The sequence below is a fragment of the Emydura macquarii genome, unplaced genomic scaffold, assembly GCF_026122565.2.
Source record: "Emydura macquarii macquarii isolate MOO-44397 ecotype Brisbane River unplaced genomic scaffold, CSIRO-AGI_Emac_v2 contig_2768, whole genome shotgun sequence".
NCBI classification, from domain to species: Eukaryota; Metazoa; Chordata; order Testudines; family Chelidae; genus Emydura; species Emydura macquarii.
Genome location: NW_027132905.1, coordinates 27,593,856 through 27,614,641, shown reverse-complemented (window position 1 = coordinate 27,614,641; position 20,786 = coordinate 27,593,856). Strand labels below are relative to the sequence as shown.

At 37.7% G+C, this 20,786-nt stretch overlaps 1 protein-coding gene across 5 annotated transcripts in view; it reads left to right on the top strand.

The window, feature by feature from the left end:
* FBXW11 (F-box and WD repeat domain containing 11) overlaps positions 1–20,786 on the top strand; it is a 125,209-nt gene that overhangs the window by 61,995 nt on the left and 42,428 nt on the right. The gene's annotated exons all lie outside the window — the stretch shown is intronic.

Genomic DNA, 20,786 nt, shown 5'->3' with positions numbered 1-20,786 from the left:
TTTTAAAGAACAGTCTGTGTTTAAATTGAAACTGAATTGTTGTAAAAGTTGCATCTCAACTGCAAACTGTATCCTAGATTTCTTTTCTATACCAAACCCTCTAATGTAGAAAATACCATTAGACTGCATGGCTTTAAATTGTGAAGTCTATACTGCATTTTTTTGTTTTGTCCTAGGTTTCTCAAATATTTTTTTAAAAGTGAACTCCAATCTTAAAGCTGTCTGGTTGGATAAACTGGTCTAGACATCTGGGCTTTCTTGCTATGACTCTTAATCAAAAAAGTTAATGGTAAAATTTGTACACAGTCCAAGTGTTTCCTTTCTTCAGCTACTTAATCTCTGTACTGCCTCAGGTCAGCAGAGACCTACCCTCAGTATCTTGTATATTAGCAGACTGTTCATACCTCTGCATAAACCATGTAACTTCACAAAGAGGATAGAATACTACTCTTCCAGGTTCAGACAATCTCTCTAGCTTTAGACTTTTTTCTGCTTGGCAGGCACCTAATATTTCACAGTAGCCTGAGCAAGAGCAACAAGGAATTGGTTCCCTGGATTTTGTTCTGATTTTTTTATCATGATGATTTTTAAAAATATGAATTCAGCATATGGTGATTTATTATAATAAAAATTACAGGTACAGTGGAACAACTGCAGGAAATGTTGGATATGAGAAAAATCACTTGTCTTTTAGGAATTCAAGAAACCACGTGGTGAAGAAGTCCCTATTAGTTGATGTAGTAGCTAATGAACTGTCAAGAACCTGGTCTACCCAGCCATTGGTAAAGCCTGCTAGTTTAAATCCAGGCAGTTATGATGAAAGTGCCACAAGTCAGTCAGTTAAAAAAATTTGCGTCAAATGCTCTGTTAATATAAGGTTAGGATTTTCTTTATCTAATTGCGGTTAGTTTTCTTCCTTTTGTAATCTTGTTCCTCTCGTAGTATTGTCACATTCTCCTGCCTTCCTGTATTTGTATATTCTCTCTCCCTTGTTTGTTTTGACCATCTCTTGTTCTGTCCTCTGCATTGAGCAGTCATAAAAACAATAACTAGAATACCAGATTATGCACATCGTTTTACATATTATTTGTCAAAGGACACCAGCACAACACACTATGATTTCTGATGTTTGAAACAAACAGGCCTGAGCTACTGAGAAACACTGATAGTGAGATGCAATTGATTGGATTCATGCAGTGCTGTGGGGGTGAATCTGTTGGAGCTGAATGACTGTAAGAAAGCAAGTAGTGCTATTCCTGTTCTCCTTCTGTCCTTTTTGCAACTAAAATCTTAACTGTTTATTTGTAGGCATGCTAAATACTGTTAAGACCTCAACACCTTTGGGAAACCTGAAAACCTAGTAAGGGACACAATAGGGAGAACTGAAAGAAAAGAAAAGACACTAGGAGCCAGTGATGTATTATGAGATGGGATCTAGTTTTGATTATAAACATTCATGTTGGTATTTTACTTAATTACCGATAGATAATTCACTTACTTCAAATAATCATACAAGTGTTCACAACTTAAGAAGTGGTGTTTATATTACAGTAGTGGCTAACAGTCCCACTTGAGGTTGGAAATAAACAGTAAGAAACAGTCCCTCTCTTAAATCATTTGCAATCTAAGGAGACAAGGCAAACAAAGGGATGAGAAAGCATGTTATTATCCCCATTTATGAATGGGGAATAAAGTAGTGAAACCAACCAAGAACACATCCGTTTCACTCTGCTGTTGCCTGTACTCAGTCACTGGGCAGAGAGAATTTTCTATTTGTTCTGGCAGGTGCAGAGGTCCTGGCTCATAGTAAAGTGGCGCCATTCCAACAGGGCAAAATGAGGGGCTGGGCTTCAGCAGTTGTGGACAAAGGGGGAGTGAAGGAAAAAAGGGAAAGTACAAAAAAAAAAACTGGACAGGAAAAAATGCAGAAGGAAAAATGTAGAATGTGAAGGGAAGGGGAAAGATGAGATCAGTGTTATGAGAAGCTAGCTTTATACAGCAAAAACAACAAGAGTTCTGTGGCACTTTAAAGACTAACAAATTTAATATTTGCAGACATAAGCTTTTGAGAGACTTCAGCTCTCTTCTTCAGATGCAGTAATACAGAAAAAAGATAACATAGAGGCATCTTATAGATATCCAGGTGCATTGAGAACAATGTTGAAGTCTCTCGAAAGCTTATGTCTGCAAATATTAAATTTGTTAGTCTTTAAAGTGCCACAGAACTCTCGTTGTTTTTGCTGTATACAGACTAACACGGCTACCCCTCTGGAACTAGCTTTATACAATATTTTTCAATCTGATTTAATTGTGGGTTGGTTCTTTCTAGCAAAGAAGTGAATTTTCCTAGCTTTTCCTTCAGAAATTACATCGCTCCAGCCCCTTTTTAAAAAGTGGATATCTGCTTTATATTTTCCGTGGAGATGTTTAAAAAGTGTGCAACTTAAAAATCAGGCCTGCCTGGTCAAGGCATTTATACAGTGTGGTCTTCAGTTAAGACACTGGAGTTTAGAGCACAAGTTTGAGTTTGCAGCTGCTTTATTTTGAACTTCAGTGTGGAATCTATATACCTATTACCAAGATTTGTGATGATCCAGATCACTTGCTCATAAAAATAGAGCCATATAGGTCCTCATATTTACATATACACATTTATATTTTTTATATATAATATATTAGATACAATAAAATATATGACATCCAATGTTTGACTTTCTATTTCTCATTTTTCCCCACTTTTCCAAAGATGGCATATCAAGGTCAATGCTTATATTTTCTGGTCGGTTACAGGCAAAGTGATTCTGGAAGTTAGTTTATTGGATTGTAGTAAGATGGTTTAAAATGTTTTTTGTCAGCAGCATCTACTGTCAGTAAAACAATATACTTTTTAAATAAAATCTTCCTGTCAGGCAAATCTTGACCTTGTGAGTATGAAAATTAATGTACATATTGGATTTACACTTCTGTTGGGAAAAGTATGGCATTTTCTGAAAATATAAAGGTGGCCATTACATTAAAAAATGTTAATAAAATGCTAATTTCAAGTCCTGCTTATTTGAAGGTAACATTCCTCTAAGGAGTTCAGTGTTTCCCCACACACACAACTGATAAGCTTTGCATGGTTGCTCTTTTGTTCAGAAAATGATTGATATTTCTGACAGTTGTAATGCAGATGTGACATTGAATGATGCAGCCATATAATATTAATTGGGCCCTGTCCTAGATTTTAGCTTTTTTATTGTGATTGGAGAAAATCTAAATTTTTAATGTATTTATTTTTAGATACAACATACATATGGGAAGCCTTGTAGAGGAAAAATAGGGTTGTTCTCCTTCTTGATCTTGAATTTGGCCTTCCTCCCTCTCATTCTGTCAAATCATTTTTGTGTATTGCACCCACTATACATTTCTAGTACAAAGTTTGTTTTGTCATGCACAGGAAACCATCTTTTTTATCTAGCAAACTTTACTTTTTAAAAAGGATTTCAGATAAATATTGGGGAGTACTAGAATAAATGTTTTTATATTAAACAGATATGGGTGGGGGGAATCTCCACTAAGAGGAATCTAATGAAGGTGGCATAGATCTTAGAATATCGAGCCCATATGTATTGACATAAATGTTGGCATCCTCTAGCTTTTGTAAAAGTTTTGTAAAAGATGTGATCCAGACCAAGACTCGCAAAAGGTCTGGTTTTTAAAGATTTTTAGGCACCATGCCTAAATACCTTTAAAAATCCGGTCCTGAATTTTTAGCACAGCTTTAACTTTATCATGTAGAAATGTATTCTCTCTGTGTAAAAGGTTTTTAACTAGCTAATTAAATGTGCAATTTTGTTCTTTAATTTCATGACTAAACTCAGGTTTACTTTACTCTTACGTATTGTGAAAATGCCTACCATTGTGATGCTTATTTTATCCAGCTCTTCTGCGATATTTTAAAAATTGTGTACTAAGTGTATATGATATTTGTCTTGGATCTGTGCAAACATACTTCTTTATTGTCGTATCACTGTGTGAAGGTTCTTATCCACTCATTCATTGAAAACAGCTTGCCGTTTTAAAATTGGATAGATTTTGCTTATTAGAGTCCCAATCCTGCAGATTTCAGTGTCAGCATATCCCTACATCCACAATATCTCCACTGAAATCAGAGGGATCTAGGGAATGCAAGGGTTTGTTCCATGCATTGTAATTTGTAGGATCAGGGCATATATGCTAATTAGCCTGTGTACGTTAAAAATAGAGATTCTTCTTTATGCAAATGTTCCAGTTGTAACATTTTACATTGATATTCCTTATGCTTTATAGTTAGGGGTAAGGATGTTGGCCTAAAGAGCTGCATTTGAGATCTTGCTGTGCCTGAATCTGTGGTATGTGAAAGCTATTGATTCAAACCATTTTAACACTTTCTGCAAAATATAAACTGTATGGTATTGTTCAGTGCTATGGCATATATTATATGGTTTTTCTTCTTTTAGACTAACTTTATTTTTATCCTCATTCTTGGAGATAGATTAATACCATAAGAGTTTAAGAAAGGAGTTAATTCCTTTATTTCTGCAATTATTTTAAAATAGGAAGTTAGTATATTGAGTACCTGTTGTTTAATGTCTTAAAGCAGGGGTGTCAAACTCATTTGCTATGGCGGTCCAGATTTGAATTAAATGTACTTCAAGTGGGCCGTACATACCATAAATCGAAATATTAGGCACAACCATTTTTATGTAGTATTATATTTTATTTGCTAGATATCAGCGATATAAAAACTGCAGTAAATTCACTTCTACAACTACTACTATTTTACGATTAAAAGAATCGATCAATGATTAAGAATTATAGTACTGCATGATGCCCCAAGACCATACTGTCCCTCTCCCACCTTTTGGAGTGCTGTGTCTTGTGCACACAGCGATCCATGCGCTGCTGCAAGAGTACACAGATCTCGTGGCAGCGCGTGATGCTGCGACATCTCGTGGCGTTGTATTCTCTGGCGGCGTCACGCACTGTTGTGAGATCTCATGGCGTTGTACTCTCTGGCAACAATTTAGTCATGAAATTAAAGAACATCTCGTTGCCGCCAGGGACCGCACCAAAAAGGTTGGTGGTCTATATCCGGCCCGTGGGCCAGATGTTTGACATCCCTGTCTTAAAGTCTGTAACTTTTTTCAATTTTTAGTAAAGATCAGAAATAACAAATATAAAAAAATCATTTTTATTTAGTTTGACTTGTTCGGGTAAATTAAACAAAGTGTAAACCTTTTTGAAACTGCCTTTTTTCACTTATCAGTTACTTTCAAAATAGAAGTTAATCAAATAAAGTGTTAATATATACAATTGGTTTCAGTTCAGTTATGTAGGAAATGGATTAAAAATTGAGGAATTGCATAAGGGATTTAAAGAAATGACTTGAAATTTATTATAGTTTCTCTTGTACCTGGATACCAGAGTGTAAAGAGTAAATGGCTTGAAATAAGTATTTAAAAAGTTATTCTGGGTCTGTGATGTGCAGGGGTCAGATCTTCATAACATAGTTTGTAGTACTCAGCATCTTTTGTCAACCTTTGATCTCTGGGAAAAGCTGTAGCAAATGGCTCACTGAAAATTAAGAGTATTGAAAAGGGCAAGTGGACACCCTTGTATCATCCGTGTTTATAAGGGAAGGTTTACTTACATGAAGGTTTAGATTAAAATGAATATATTTAGCAAAATTCGGGCGTAAGATGGAACTGAATGTTCATATAAAGTTGAATGGTTTGCTTTATAGAAACATTTGCATCCAGAAAAAATGCTGCTGCTGTGGAGAGATGAGAATAGGCTAGACAAAGCTTTTGGGCTCTGATTTAATCATCTGAAAAAGGTATCTATACTCGAACACTTACCATGCATATTACAAATAAGTTGTGTGGGCCTTTAGGATAAGGAACATTTGGTTGATGATGTTACATATGGATTTGTTTTCAGGATCCCTCAAAGAGTTTTTACCTCTCTCTACTTAGCGCTCAGTATTTGAGTTTTCTGTAAAGATACTCTTCATAACCTATCCCAGCTCTTGGGTTCCATTCTCTTGTATGTGACCAAGTTAGAAATTCTCAAGGTTCAAAATTTTAAAGCTGTTGGCTGAAAGAAATATCTTGCATCAGCCCAGCAATAGAATGTAGGAAATCATCAAGCTCCAACTGCCATTAGAACATTGCTAGGGATAGTCTAAGTCCCTAAGTACATTTTGATTGGCTGGTTGGCCTTTTTTGAAATCTGAGCCATGTTGCAAGTCGCAGTGTGGACCTTGTTGCTATCTATTATATTTAATGGGCAAATGGTTCCCCACTGGGAGTGGGGGGAAGCAGCCCAGGGCCACTCGCTCAGTCTGCACCGTGAAATTGACAAGGCTGCCCTGTCTCCTGGTTGCGAGTGGACAGAGAAGCCACCCACCTCTCCAGGACAGTGGGGGACAGCTGGTCTCTAGCTGCCCAGCTTTCTTTCAGATCTGTGAAATTGACAAGAATGACGACAGGCAGCACCCTAATTATATTGACATGCCTCTTGTTGAGGTGGTTTTATGATGTCAGCATAGCAAGGCAGTTACCTCAGCAGAGGGAGCATTTCAGTATGTACACCTCCACTGTTTTGTCGACAAAAGCCAGCTGTTGTCAACACAGCTGTAGTGTAGATCAGGCCTAAATGGGAAGTAGGTGCCAATTGCAAAAAATAGAACTGGAGGGAAAGCTCAAACTACCCTTTGGTTTTGACTGAAAATTTAAAGAGTCTCTTTAAAATAAATTTTTTTAAAAAGCACTGTTTGAAATCCCCTTTTCAGTCAAAACCAGAGAGTTGCTTGTTCTCTCTCAAAGAATGTTTCCTATTTGGTTACCAGGGGCTGAGAGCAGATCTCAGTAGTTCCTTAGCTGCTTCCTCACTTAGCAAGATTGGAAAGATAGAAAGGAACACTGAAGAAACTAAAGCAATTTTTGAGTTTTTAAACAAATATGTTGGGTCCTAATGTGGATTACTTCCCACAAATCATCCTTTAATATTTTAATGGGCAAAAGTATGAAAGAGATTCCATGCCATGGCCCGCACTAATTAACTAAAATATTCATAATTCTTCAAACTCTCAGTTGTGATTTTTATAAAAGATAACTTACCTTGAATGGATAGAGATGAAAAGGTGTGTGGGGAAGTGAGTGGCTGGAATTAGAGGAGTGAGAGGTTGAAAGTGGCAGTTTTAAACTGGCCCCTCACCTCAGGAGCCAAGCTGCATTATGCCATTTGAGTCTCTTAATTGGGAGGTGCTCAGTATTCCAAATTTAACTCACTTTTTTATCTACAAAATAACTGCAGGTTGACAAACTGCTACTGAAATGTCAATAGGGCTCTGATCTGTGGTGGGGGTCAGATGGGGGCTCAGTTAGTTCATAACTTACTTTAAAGGAGTGGAAGGGGAATGATAGCAAAAATAAAATTCAAAATGATAGAGTATTTAACTTTTTCCCTATTTTCTCATTTTATTAGGAGTTATCCATAGAGGAAGGAGATATAGCATAAATTCCCATAAAACTTTTTAATTGTTTTATAGAAAAATGTAAAATAAATTAGCCATATTGTCACAGCAGCTAGTTATGTATGACATAGTGGAGATATATTTTTTTGCAGTACATCTGGGTGACACACTGCAGGTGTTCTGCAGTGGTAAGAACCACCTCTATCCACTGGGGAGGGAAGCTCATCTATGCATTTGCTTCATTGCTTCTAGTAGTAAGAATCCTGACTAAGCTGAGGGGAAGACAAGGGTTCCGCAGTCTCATTAGTCTCCTGCTAACCAAGATGCATGTTTAGCCATATCTGATCTCACAGAACTGGGGAACTTTTCTAAATGCCAGCTTGGAATTGCTGTCCCTATTGGCATGGCTTCTGAGAGGCTAAAAGCTGATGGATTTGTTTCTGAGCAGATGTCCTGAGTTCTTGCTGTACAGGAGCCTATAAGAAGAATGTACAAATTCAAGTGGAAAAGAATAAATAACTTTATATGCCCCAACAAACTGCTTGACCTACGCCTTCACTTCGTGTCCTGTTAGTCTTCTTCACTGATTGAGGTAATATCTTTTATTAGACCAACTTTTGTTGGCAAAAGAGAGAGAGACAAACTTTCGAACCACACCGATCTCTTCAGGTCTCTGTCACCAACAGAAGTTGGTCCCATAAAAGATATTGCCTCACCCACCTCTCTAATATCCTGGAACTGACATGGTGACAACTACACTGCATCATTCATTGAGTGTCATCTCTTTCACCCTTTCGTGAATACGTCAAAAGGTTTAGTTAATTAAAAAAAAAAAAAAAAAAAAACCCTAAACAAACCCACCTGTAATGCAATGATGTGATCTTTAGTAAGTTTATAGAAACAACATTTTGACCATTGCGCTTGTGAATTTAGTTTTTGGACATAGAAGGCCATTTTCCAGGTAATACCATGACAAGCTTTCAGGCTACACCTTTATGCAAAGCTGTTGAGTGCTGCGAACATCACTTCAGGTGGCATTAGTTTCACCTGAATTATTCTGCTGATATTTTCTCATGCTTGCATGCCTGTCCGAGCTATGGTAACAATCTAATATATTTTCATCCAGGGAGTGAAATTTATCCCACTCTGTTCTAAATAAATTTACTGCATTTATACTTCAATCCTCTCCCACCCAAATATTTTATTTTTACTAACCATGGTATGTACACTTTGTTTACACTTCATACTGCTTGCAGTTTTTCATTGATGTTGCATGTGGTTTCACAGAGAAATTAGAGCTTTGTGATTTGTTGAGTGTCTTTAGAGAAAAGACAATTACTTGCTTAAGATACACATCATAAAAGATTATCCATCTCCTACCCACCTTTCTGTAGAATGGAAGGTTTTGTAGTTTTGTTGCTGTGCAAGGGCTGGTGCTTCACACCCCCCGCTGGATGCAAAGCGGTTTTTTAGTTCTTTGAGGTTGTCTTAAGTTTCATTTGTATGCAGGTGCACAGAATGAGCTGTGTGAAGTATACCTTCAGAGTACAATTACAAGTATGCCTTTTGTCTCTTGAAATATGTGTATTATGTCCGAAATGATCATGCAGTTAAACTAGAAAGTGTTAGTTTACTTTCTGGATCTTAACTAAACTGTGGTAAGGTTTGACGAATTTCTCTGTAAAGAGTAATTAGGGCAAGGAGAGTGATGTGTGGTGCTGCTGCTGCAGTGATGAACATTTAGAAAAATCAGGAAAACAGAGTAATGTATATGAATAACTCATGTATAAAAGTTCCAGGCAGTTTACTCTGAACTGTTATAAGTTAATTCCGTAGTTGGCTAAAACTGTGTTAAAAGATAACTGTTAAAAATTATCTGTTTTGAAAAACATTGATAACTTGTCTGAAATAATTAAGCTCCCTTTTTCAGACTTAAAAGGGAGAAGTTTAAATAGTTGCTTGCTACTGTTCATTTTGAATTTTACACCTGTGCGAATGCAAGGAAAATGGAAAATGTTTGTGGTCTCTGGCTTCCTTTCTCTTCAGTGGAAAAAGTGATAATTATGGTATGCTTTTCTAAAAGCAGTGGTAGAATGTTTAGTCTACAGGGTTTGTTCTTACAGGGTTAAGTTGTGGTTAGTATGTACTGTTATTAAAGGAAAAATTGTACATCATTCAAGCTAGAGGCAAATCTTTACTACTTCACATAGGTGATAAGGTATTGCCAGAGGCTGTCAAATCAGTTTTGTTGCAAATGCCATGTTACTTGCCTTACAGTTTTCAGACTGATTCAGAAGGGCTTCTGATTCTTCTAAATATGCTGACCACGTTTTTTACCATGTCAAATACAATTTGTACTAAAAAAGCATTAATTCATAATAAAAGGTAATTTAATTGTAAGAGTAACTGATTTCACCTTTGTGCCTTAATTATTTAAGGTTAAATGAAGGTTAAAGGAATCTTATAATACATTGTATTTTCTTATGCAAATCATGGATTTTTTTCTTAGTTTGCTTGCAGCTTCGACCTTTGTAATGATATCTTATGTTGCCTTTGCCTAGAAAAATAAGGTCCCTTTTGCAGCTGTTTTGTATGTATTAAAACAGTAAGAAAGCTGTACACTGTATTGAGCAAGTAAAATCCTGCCAAAGTTCTTTGAAATTTGTTTCTAAAATAACAAAAATCTGTGCAGTCTGATGATCTAAGCGACTGTTTCATATCCAGCGTTAGTTGGTTGCATGGAATTGACATCCCGCATTTGGGTTTCATTTTCATACAAAGTGATATTTACACATTGAGCTTTGAAATCTCTCCGGATTTTAATTGTTTTAATTTATTATTGAAATTAAACCAAACCTTCATCTGGTACCTATAATCAACAGCAGCTGTATTTTTTTTTTTACTATTTTATATAAAACTACCAGAACACTCTCTGAGGGGGGTAACGTTACTGTTTTGTTTCTCTGAAAAGTATACTAGCAAATGCTAGACACGCTTATTAAGGAAAATGTTTAGTTTATGGCCTCTTTCAGTACCAAGTGTGTGTTTTTTTAAAAAAAAATATTTAAACAGACATGAAATGTAAAATGTGTATTTGTAGCCTTTTGATGGCATTCTGGATCTGAACTACATATATTTTAAAATGAGTTGAATGAGAGAGGTCTACTTGCTGTCTGAGGTAATTAAAATGGGCTTGTTGTAGTAGCTAGGCTTTGGACATGTTACTACTAAGTTCATTTGGATAAAGCCCACGTTTCCACATTTCTAGTTTGATTTGATATAACTAAATGAGGACATCTCATTTATGATGTGAATTACCTGTAGAAAAATTGAAGAATCAAGAAGGCATACTGGGCAAATCATTTCTGGGTAATTACACGCTACAGGTGGCTTTCAAGAGTGAAAGTGATATATTTTGAGAGCACCAAAGAAATACTGCAGTACTGTTCCCCAACTTCTTAAAATGTAGCATTTTTTCTTAATATGAGTTACTTGAATTTCATTGTGTGTAACATCATAGAATCATAGAATATTAGAGTTGGAAGGGACCTGAGGAGGTCATCTAGTCCAACCCCCTGCTCAAAGCAGGACTAACCTCAGCTATATCATCCCAGCCAGGGCTTTGTCAAGCCTCAGCTTAAAAACCTCTAAAGATGGAGATTCCACCACCTCTCTAGGTAACCCATTCCAGTGCTTCACCACCCTCCTAGTGAAAAACTTTTTCCTAATGTCCAACCTAGACCTCCCGCCCTGCAACTTGAGACCGTTGCTCCTTGTTCTGTTATCTGCCACCACCGAGAACAGCCTAGCCCCATCCTCCCTGGAACCCCCTTTCAGGTAGTTAAAGGCCGCTATCAAATCCCCCCTCATTCTTCTCTTCTGTAGACTGAACAAGTCTAGTTCCTTCAGTCTCTCCTCATAAGTCTTGTGCTCCAGCCCCCTAATCATTTTTGTTGCCCTCCGCTGTACTCTCTCCAACTTGTCCACATCCTTTTTGTAGTGGGGGGCCCAAAACTGGACACACTATTCTAAATGTGGCCTCACCAATGCCGAATAGAGGGGAATAATCACTTCCCGTGACCTGCTGGCAATGCCCCTCCTAATGCAGCCCAATATGCTATTAGCCTTCTTGCCAACCAGGGCACACTGCTGACTCATATCCAGCTTTTTATCCACCGTTACCCCCAGGTCCTTTTCTGCAGAGCTGCTGCCCAGCTCGTTGGTCCCCAGTCTATAGCTGTGCATGGGATTCTTCCTTCCTAAGTGGAGGACTCTGCACTTTTCTTTGTTGAACCTCATTAGATTTCTTTTGGCCCAATCCTCCAGTTTGTTTAGGTCCTTCTGTATCCTATCCCTACCTTCCAGGGTATCTATCACTCCCCCCAGCTTAGTGTCATTCACAAACTTGCTGAGGGTGCAATCTACCCCATCCTCCAGATCATTAATGAAGATGTTGAACAAAACCAGCCCCAGGACCGACCCCTGGGGCACTCCGCTTGTGACCGGTTGCCAGCTAGACATGGAGCCATTGATCACTACTCATTGAGCCCTGTGCTCTAGCCAGTTCTCTATCCATTTTATAGTCCATTCATCCAACCCATACTTCTTTAACTTGCTGATAAGAATACTGTGAGAGACAGTATCAAAAGCTTTGCTAAAGTCAAGGTATATCACGTCCACCACCTTCCCTACATCCACAGAGCCAGTCACCTCATCATAGAAAGCAATCAGGTTGGTCAGGCATGACTTTCCCTTGGTGAATCCATGTTGACTGTTCCTGATCACCTTCCTCTCTTCCAAGTGCATTAAAATGGTTTCCTTAAGGACCTGCTTCATGATTTTTCCAGGGATTGAAGTGAGGCTGACCAGTCTGTAGTTCCCTGGATCCTCTTTCCTCCCTTTTTTGAAGATGGGCACTATATTTGCTTTTTTCCAGTCGTCAGGGACCTCTCCCTGTTGCCACGAGCTTTCAAAGATAATAGCCAATGGCTCTGAAATCACCTCAGCCAACTCCCTCAGCACCCTCGGGTGCATTGCATCCGGCCCCATGGACTTGTGTATGTCTAATCCTTCTAAATAGTCTTAGTCCTGTTTCTTCAGCACTGCGGGATGTTCGCCTCCTTCCCATTCTGTGCCACCCAGTACAGCAGTCTGGGAGCTGATCTTGTCTGTGAAGACAGAGGCAAAAAAGGCATTGAGTACCTCAGCTTTCTCCACATCCTCCTTCACTAGGTCACCTCCCTCATTCTCTAAGGGGCCCACACTTTCCCGAATCTTCCTCTTGTTGGCAACATACCTGTAGAAACCCTTCTTGTTCCCCTTCACGTTCCTTGCTAGCTTCAACTCCTATTGTGCCTTGGCCTTCCTGATTTCATTCCTGCATGTTCGAGCAGTATTTTTATAATCCTCCCTAGTCATCTGACCAAGCTTCCACTTCTTGTAAGCTTCTTTTTTGCATTTAAGTTCGCCAAGGACATCATTGTTAAGCCAAGCTGGACGGCTACCATATTTGCTATTCTTTCTGCACATCGGGATGGTTTGCTCCTGTGCCCTCAATAAGGTCTCTTTAAAATACAGCCAGCTCTCTTGGGTTCCTTTCCCCCTCATATTAGCCTCCCAGGGAATCCTGCCCATCAGTTCCCTGAGGGAGTCAAAGTCCGCTTTTCTGAAGTCCATGGTCCGTATCCTGCTGTTCTCCTTTCTTCCTTTTGTCAGGATCCTGAACTCGACCATCTCATGGTCACTGCTGCCTAGGTTGCCACCCACTTCTACTTCCCCTACCAAATCTTTCCTGTTTGTGAGCAGCAGGTCAAGAGAAGCACGGCCCCTAGTTGGTTGCAGCAGTTAATCAATAAACTCTTATTTGTATCTAATTTCGTTTCATAGTAGATCCTTAGGACACAACAGTATTTTGGAATTGGTTCATTAACACACACCTCAGGTATGTTGCAGCTGTGTGCTTTCAGTCACCTGAGATATATATTAATAGACCATAAAACATGCATTGTGTCTTAATATTGCTATTGGAGAGAGTAGCTGGTTGGATCTAGCTTCCATTCTAACACCTTATATTAATCTCTTGAACTTCGTCTTGAAAAATAGTTTTGATCTAATTAGTACCACAACTACTCTGCAACTAAAAAAGAATTCTTGTTAAATCTGAATTATATGAATCAGCTGTTTTTTCAATTACAACTTGGTAATTTTTAAAAAAATGTTGTTTAACATTTGTGTTTTACCTCCAAAACAGTTTGTTACTGCTCCTTCAAACTTTTCATATAGTCAAATCTCCATTAAAACTCGTGCTGTCTAAAGTTATGATTGAGTTCAAATTACCCACAGATTTTTAATATTTTGATCCTGCTTCTATTGAGATAAATAGCAGTTTTTTGCCCCTGATGTCAGTGGCAGCAGGATTGAACATTGTGTGCATGAGCATCTTCCCCCGAGTGTTCATTTTGCAACACAAGAGACATTGCAGGCTTGGGGAGCCATCAATGCATTGGTTTAGTCAATTCACGTATGGAAAATTCTCTCTCTTTTATAATGTCTAGAAACTTATTTATGTTGCAGAAGATGATACCAACTTGATGGTACACCCAGGTCCAGTTTGCAACCAGAGGTTCCATTAAAAGGTTTGCTGTTGGTTTTCCTTGTAGTTAAAAATTTAAAACATCAGGCTGTCAGATATTTAAAGTTGTTTCTTTAAGAAGTGGAATATGTTGAAATTAATTAAAGCATTTTTTGAGATCGACTTAAAATTTCTGGAAGGAAACATTTTAAAAGACGTTTATAATGACTGCATCCCTTTTTTCTACCCAGTGAAATCTCATTACTCTACCAAATTTGAAACATTAGATAGATTTGGACACTGGCTTGTACAAGTGGCAGTTTTCAAGAGTTAAATTTTTTTTTAAATCACCATTATTTGAAAATTAGGCATGAGTTTCCATCATTCAAGCTGACATAGACAGATGAAGAGAGCTGGAAAGATGGTTTCCTTACTACCATTAGTTCATCAGCTCACTTCACTCTGATTAAATAATATAATAATCTATTCATCACACTTAATTTTTTTAAAGTCTTACTTTCAGAAGAAAATGCAGCTGAAAGAAATTGCAAAACCAAAAACATTGTTTTAAAATTAAAATTGTTAAATATAGTGTAATTACATATCACATCACTTAACCCCAAATGGTTAAAAGAAAGAACCCTGTCTCATGAAGGGCCTTACACATCTTGTCTACTTACATAATGAAAACAAACGTATTCTTATAAAGTACAAGAGAATGCATATTTCATCACTGCCCAACAACCTTTACTATGATCAAAATGGTGTTCCATCTTTAACCTCAAAATTTAAACCCAACACACTTGTCTGAAAGCATGTTCTTTTAGAACCTGATGTGCTTTTGAATCCCATGCTCTGGGTGTCCCTACACTTCTGACTGCCAGAAGCTGGGACTGGACAATAGGAAGAATCAGTGAATAAACTGCTCTGCTCTGTTCATTCACTCGTAAGCATCTGGCACTGGCCACTGCTGGAAGACAGGGTTTTGGGCCAGATGGACCCTGGCCATCATGACCCAGTATGGCCATCTGACTCAGTATGGCCATTTTCATATATATAATTTACATATGCACATACTACATATGAGTTTCAAATATAATTAATTTTAATGTTCATTAGCAGTTTAATACACTTAAACTAAATAAACAGTTTTCTCAAATGATATTTTGTACTTGATCATTATGTGGGCAGTGTAAGATCTATGATGATTGGTTTTTAAATGCTTGGAGTTTGAGAGTGATAAGTCCACTATCATTTAGCAGCCTTAACTGGTTTTGAAAACCAGTGTTTTTTCCTTTTGGAATAAGGCTCTTTGAGTTTGTTCCAACTCAGTTTTAAAATGTGTTTATGTGCCATTGAGAAAATAACAATAGTTGCACTGGCCCCTTGACCATTGAAGGGGCATCAAAATTAATTCATATTTAAATGTATTCAGTGCTTTCACGTACAAGACAGTATAATCACATTGGAATAGTATAAAACATTTGCATATTTGAGTTCATGATATTGAAATGTAATTTATTTCAGTAGCTAAAATAGTTAACTATAGCTCAACAGAGAATAAAATAACAAAGGCAAATCTTCTAGTTTATTATAGGGAGGGATAATTATTTAGTTTATTACCAGAAGATGGCAGTAAGAGATAAATTTATAAGTGTTGGGCTTTATGCTAACTTAATTTGAACTTTTGTAATATTTGTCCTGTCGCTTTTTTCCGCATTGGGTATTATTTCTATGTATTTGACATTGTAAAGGAAGATGCATTTCATGCCATGTTTGAAAGACTGGCACTTGATTACATTGCTCAAAAATGTAAAGTAAATCAATGTCTGCTGTTTGTCTGCTTTTTAACTTTCCTCAGGCATGTGGTTGAATAATTATTGGATTAACTTCAATTATATATGTTAATTTAAGGTTAATCATAAAGTTACTAACACCCCTGTACTCCAAAGAGAAGAAATGCAGGGTTCAAATGGAACATACCTAAACTTTTAGGTGAGATATCTTTTTATTGGGTTAACTTACAAAGAGTATTGCCTTTTTTCTGAAACATTCAATCAGTAGAGACACTCGGATCCATATCTGTTCCTGCTTTCATGTAGATTTGGTTACAAACTCCCCCCACCTTAAAAGATAAGTGTTGTTGTTGTCAAAAATGTAATTTTAAAAATGTGCCTGTTTTACTGTTAGCCCAGTAGTGTCCCCTGTAACTTATTTCAATCTCTTGTTTTGACCTGGCAATCATTGATTACTTGGACTAAGCATCCTACACGTGTACAGCAGCCTTGAATGATTTTCTACTCACTCACTTGTTAGTAATTTTTCCCATGGGTGAGTGTAGTACCATAGCTGGGTGATTGAGAATGAGGAGTTGTCATAGTAAAGAGAGTTTTAGCTTCGTGGTAAACTTTATTAACCAGAGTTTAAAATCCACTTGTCAGTAACAAGTAGGAAACCTTCTCAGGCATGTGCCATAAACTTCTGCAGAATCTAAGCTTTCATTTAAAAAAAAAAAAAAAATTCTAGGTTTTGTGATTGTAGATAATCTTCCAATGTGAACAGAGTGCAACTGATACAGTATCTTTTTCCTGAGTCTGCAGGCAACTCCAGTGCTTCTGTTCTTTTACAAAGCTGCAGTTGGTGGAAAGCACCCTTATGGCAGAAGGGAAAGATAATATTTCTGTAGTTGACGCTGAGAGAGAACTGGAGTTTTGGAAGTGCAAATTGACAAATACAGAAGTGGCAGTTCCGCTGGTGCCTTAGAAAGCTAATTATGTGGGCACCAGAATCATTTAGTTCCATTTTAAAAATAATTACTAGAGGCAAGACTACCTCCTGGTCCAACAGTTAAATGTATTTTTTCTTTATAAATTAAGTTTAGCTCCTTCAGAACACTAGGCCCTGGTCTACACTTATCTGGTGATTTGGTGGCAATCGACGGGAGTTACGTAAACTACACAGAGTAGCTTGCGTAACTCCCATCAACTTCTGCGTGCCTTCTTCAATGCACTGCGCTGACGGGAACTGTGTTTCCATCGATGCAGCGCTATGCTACTTGAGGGGGTAGTTTTACTCAGTTGACTTCCTGATCGATTGAGCAGGTCTACGCTGACCGCTCAATTGATCCTGAAAGATCGATCTGGTGGTGGCGACTTTGCCGCCGTCATATAAACGTACCAAATGTTATGGCCTTTGTGATCTATTACAAAGAACATTCTGTAGACTTAAGTTTTTACAGTTAATCCCAAAAATTATATTTAGTGTTGTTGCAAGTGTGATACAACTAAATTATCAGCTAAACAGAACTACATCTCCATTTAGTTGTATGTGGATTCATTGCTTACCTAACCATTTATCTAAATATCATGACTTTTAGGTACCTTAACATCTTTACCCTGAATTTTTGTAAATTACAAGGATAGAAGAAACTAAGCAAGTAGTTTGGAGAAACAGGTTGGTGAGTGGGACCTGGAGCAGGGTCTGTGTAGAGGCTTTTGAGATGAAAACGATATGGCTGAATGGGAGCCTGGGAATCTTTTTGTTTACACAGTAACCCCTATATTCCACTAAAGTGTTACAGTATCAGGGGTTAAAAGGGTTAATTGCCATATCCAGTGCTCCATTCGCTTTGGGAGCTTATAATGCTAATATAAAGAGGATTTTATTTTTCCTTTGTCAAGTGTTGATGTGCCTGTGTGTTGAGGCTGTTTTATATCCTGCATTGAGAATATGGCATAGCATTTATTTATTGGACACTAGATGTAGTTGTTAAGGTTATTGATCTGATCTGAAGTTAAAAAGTTGATTTAAGCAGAGATGTTTAACACTTTCCTACTGAAATTAAAAATATATATATATTATGACTATATTAAATGTTTCCCTTCTAATATACAGGCATATTTCCCCTTTTCTCCTCCACTCCCCACAGCATCAAAATCTGAAAACTGTCCAGCTTTATTGCCTTCCTTATTTTTAGCCTATGAAAAGTGTTCTTACTGTTTGCCACAAATTACTTCATATGATTTCACGATATCAAATTCATCAATTATTTTAAAAGCTTTTAAAATGACCACTTCATGATTAAATTTCTCAAAAAGCTAATGAAATAGGAACATAGTCAAATGAGAGAATGGTCTTTTGGCAAAATTGTCCAAAAGAAATGAAGGATTTAGAAGATTAGAATTGCAGTATGTAGTAGAATTAGTGGGACAGGTGCAGGTTAGAAGAAATAGTTTATCATAATGATCATGCTATATAAAACGCATCAAATGCCTACTTAAATATGCTGACATAGCAGCTGATACTGGTGCAGTCCTGATAAATGATCAATGAAGATCCATAATCAGAAAGGGAATTGCCATTTTATAGGCAATGAGAGTTGGGAACCTCAGATTGAAAAGGGCTTGTTTGTTTGAAATTGGTGATATAGGAAATAGAGGAAGAATAGTAAAAGGCCAGTATGGCTGTGTCTGGAGTTCTTTAATGACCTGAAAATCAAAAAGGAATCCTACAAAAAGTGGAAACATGGACAAATTGCTGAGGAGGAGAACAAAGAATAGCACAAACATGTAGTGACAAACTCAGAAAGGCTAAGGCACAAAATGAGTTACATGTAGCAAGGGATGTAAAAGCTGGTAAGAAGAGGTTCTTTAAATACATTAGGAGCAAGAGAAAGAAGAGGGGAAGTGTAGGCCCTCTATTTAGCAGGGAAGAGCTAATAACTGATGGCATGAAGATGGCTGAGGTATTCAATGCCTCTCTTGCTTCAGCCTTCACTAAAAAGGTTAATGGTGACCAGATACTCAACACAATTATTATTAACAACGGGGGAAGAAATGCAAGCCAAAATAGGGAAAGAACAGGTTAAAGAATATTTAGATAAGTTATAGGTATTCAAGTCAGCAGGGTACTTAAAGAACTAGCTGAAGCAATCTCTGAACTGTTAGCAATTATTTTGAGCAGGACAAACATAGTACCGATCTGAAAAAAGAACAAAGATGAACCAGGGAATTATAGACTGGTCAACCTAACTTCAATACCATGGGCTTGTCTACACTTACTTCGGAGATTTGGTGGCAGTCAACCAGAGTTACGCAAACTATGCAAAAAACTTGTGTAACTCCCGTCGACTTCTGTGCTTCTGTTCTGCGCGCTGTCTTCACTGCACTGCGCCGACAGGAGCCGTGTTCCTGTCGACGCAGCGCTATGCCACTTGAGAAGGTGGTCTTAATATGTTGATTTCTGGATTGACCAAGCGGGTCTTCACTGACCACTCAGTCAATCCAGATAAGTCGATCTGACGGTGGCGAATTTGCTGCCGTTAGTGAAGACATAGCCCTAGAAAGACACTGGAAGAAATTATTAAACTATCAATTTGTAAGCACTTAGAGGATAATAGGGTTATAAAGAGTAGCCAGCATGGATTTGCCAGCACAAATCATGCCAAATCAACCTAATTGCCTTCTTGACAGGATTACTAACCTAATGGATTGGGGAAAGCAATAGACGTGCTATATCTTGGTTTTTAGGAAGGCTTTTGACATAGCCCCATGTGACAGTCTCATGAGCAAACCAGGGAAATGTGGTTTAGAGGAAATTACTATAAGGTGGGTGTACAGTTGGTTGAAAGACTATACTCAAAGAATAGTTATCAATGGTTCACTGTCAAACTGGGAGGACGTATATAGTGGGGTCCCACAGGGGTCACTTCTGGGTCCAGTACTATTCTATATTTCCATTGATGACTTGGCTAATGGAGTAGGGATTTGCAGATAAAATTTGCAGATGACATCAAGCTGGGAGGGTGCAAGCACTTTGGAAGAAAGTATTAGAATTCAAAATGACCTTGATAAATTGAAGAATTGGTCTGAAATCAAGCAGATGAAATTCTCTAAAGACAAGTGAGAAGTACTTCACTTAAGAAAGAAAAATTAAGTGAACAAATAGACAATGGGGAATAACTGGCTAGGCAGTAGTATTGCTGAAAAGGATCTGGGGGCTATAGTGGATCACAAATTGAATATTAGCCAACCCTGTGATGCAGCTGTAAAAAAGACTATTATTCTGTGGTATAGTAATAGGAGTCTCATACATACAACACGGGAGGTAATTGTCCCACTCCGCTCAGCACTGGTGAGGCCTCAGCTGGAGTACTGTCTAGTTGTGGGCGTGACACTTTAGGAAAGATGTCGATAAATTGGAGAGAGTCCATAAGTGGAGCAACAAAAAATGATAAAAGGTTTGGAAAACCTGATCTATGAGGAAAAGAATAAGAAAAAATTTAGGCATATTTAATCTTGAGGAAAGAAGGTATTGAGGGAGAAACTGAGAAGTCTTCAAATATGTTAAGGGCTGTTCTAAAGCAAATGGTGATAATTTGTTTCCCATGTCCACTGAAGGTAGGACTTCAGGACAAAAAATAATAAATTTGTTAGTTATTAGGAAAAACTTTCTGACTAGAAAGATCATTAAGCTCAGCAATAGTCTTCCAAGGGAGGTTGTGGAATCCCCATCGCTGAAAGTTTTTTAAGAGCAGGTTGGACAAACGTGTCAAAAATGGCCCAGGTTTACCTGGTCTTGCCTCAGCACAGGGGCTTGGACTTGATGACCTCTCTGTGTCCCTTCCAGCCCTACATTTCTATAATTTATATAGAAGGACTTGGATGAATCGAATTTGACTAGGTAGTTGCAAAATCTGCATCATCATCTTTTGAA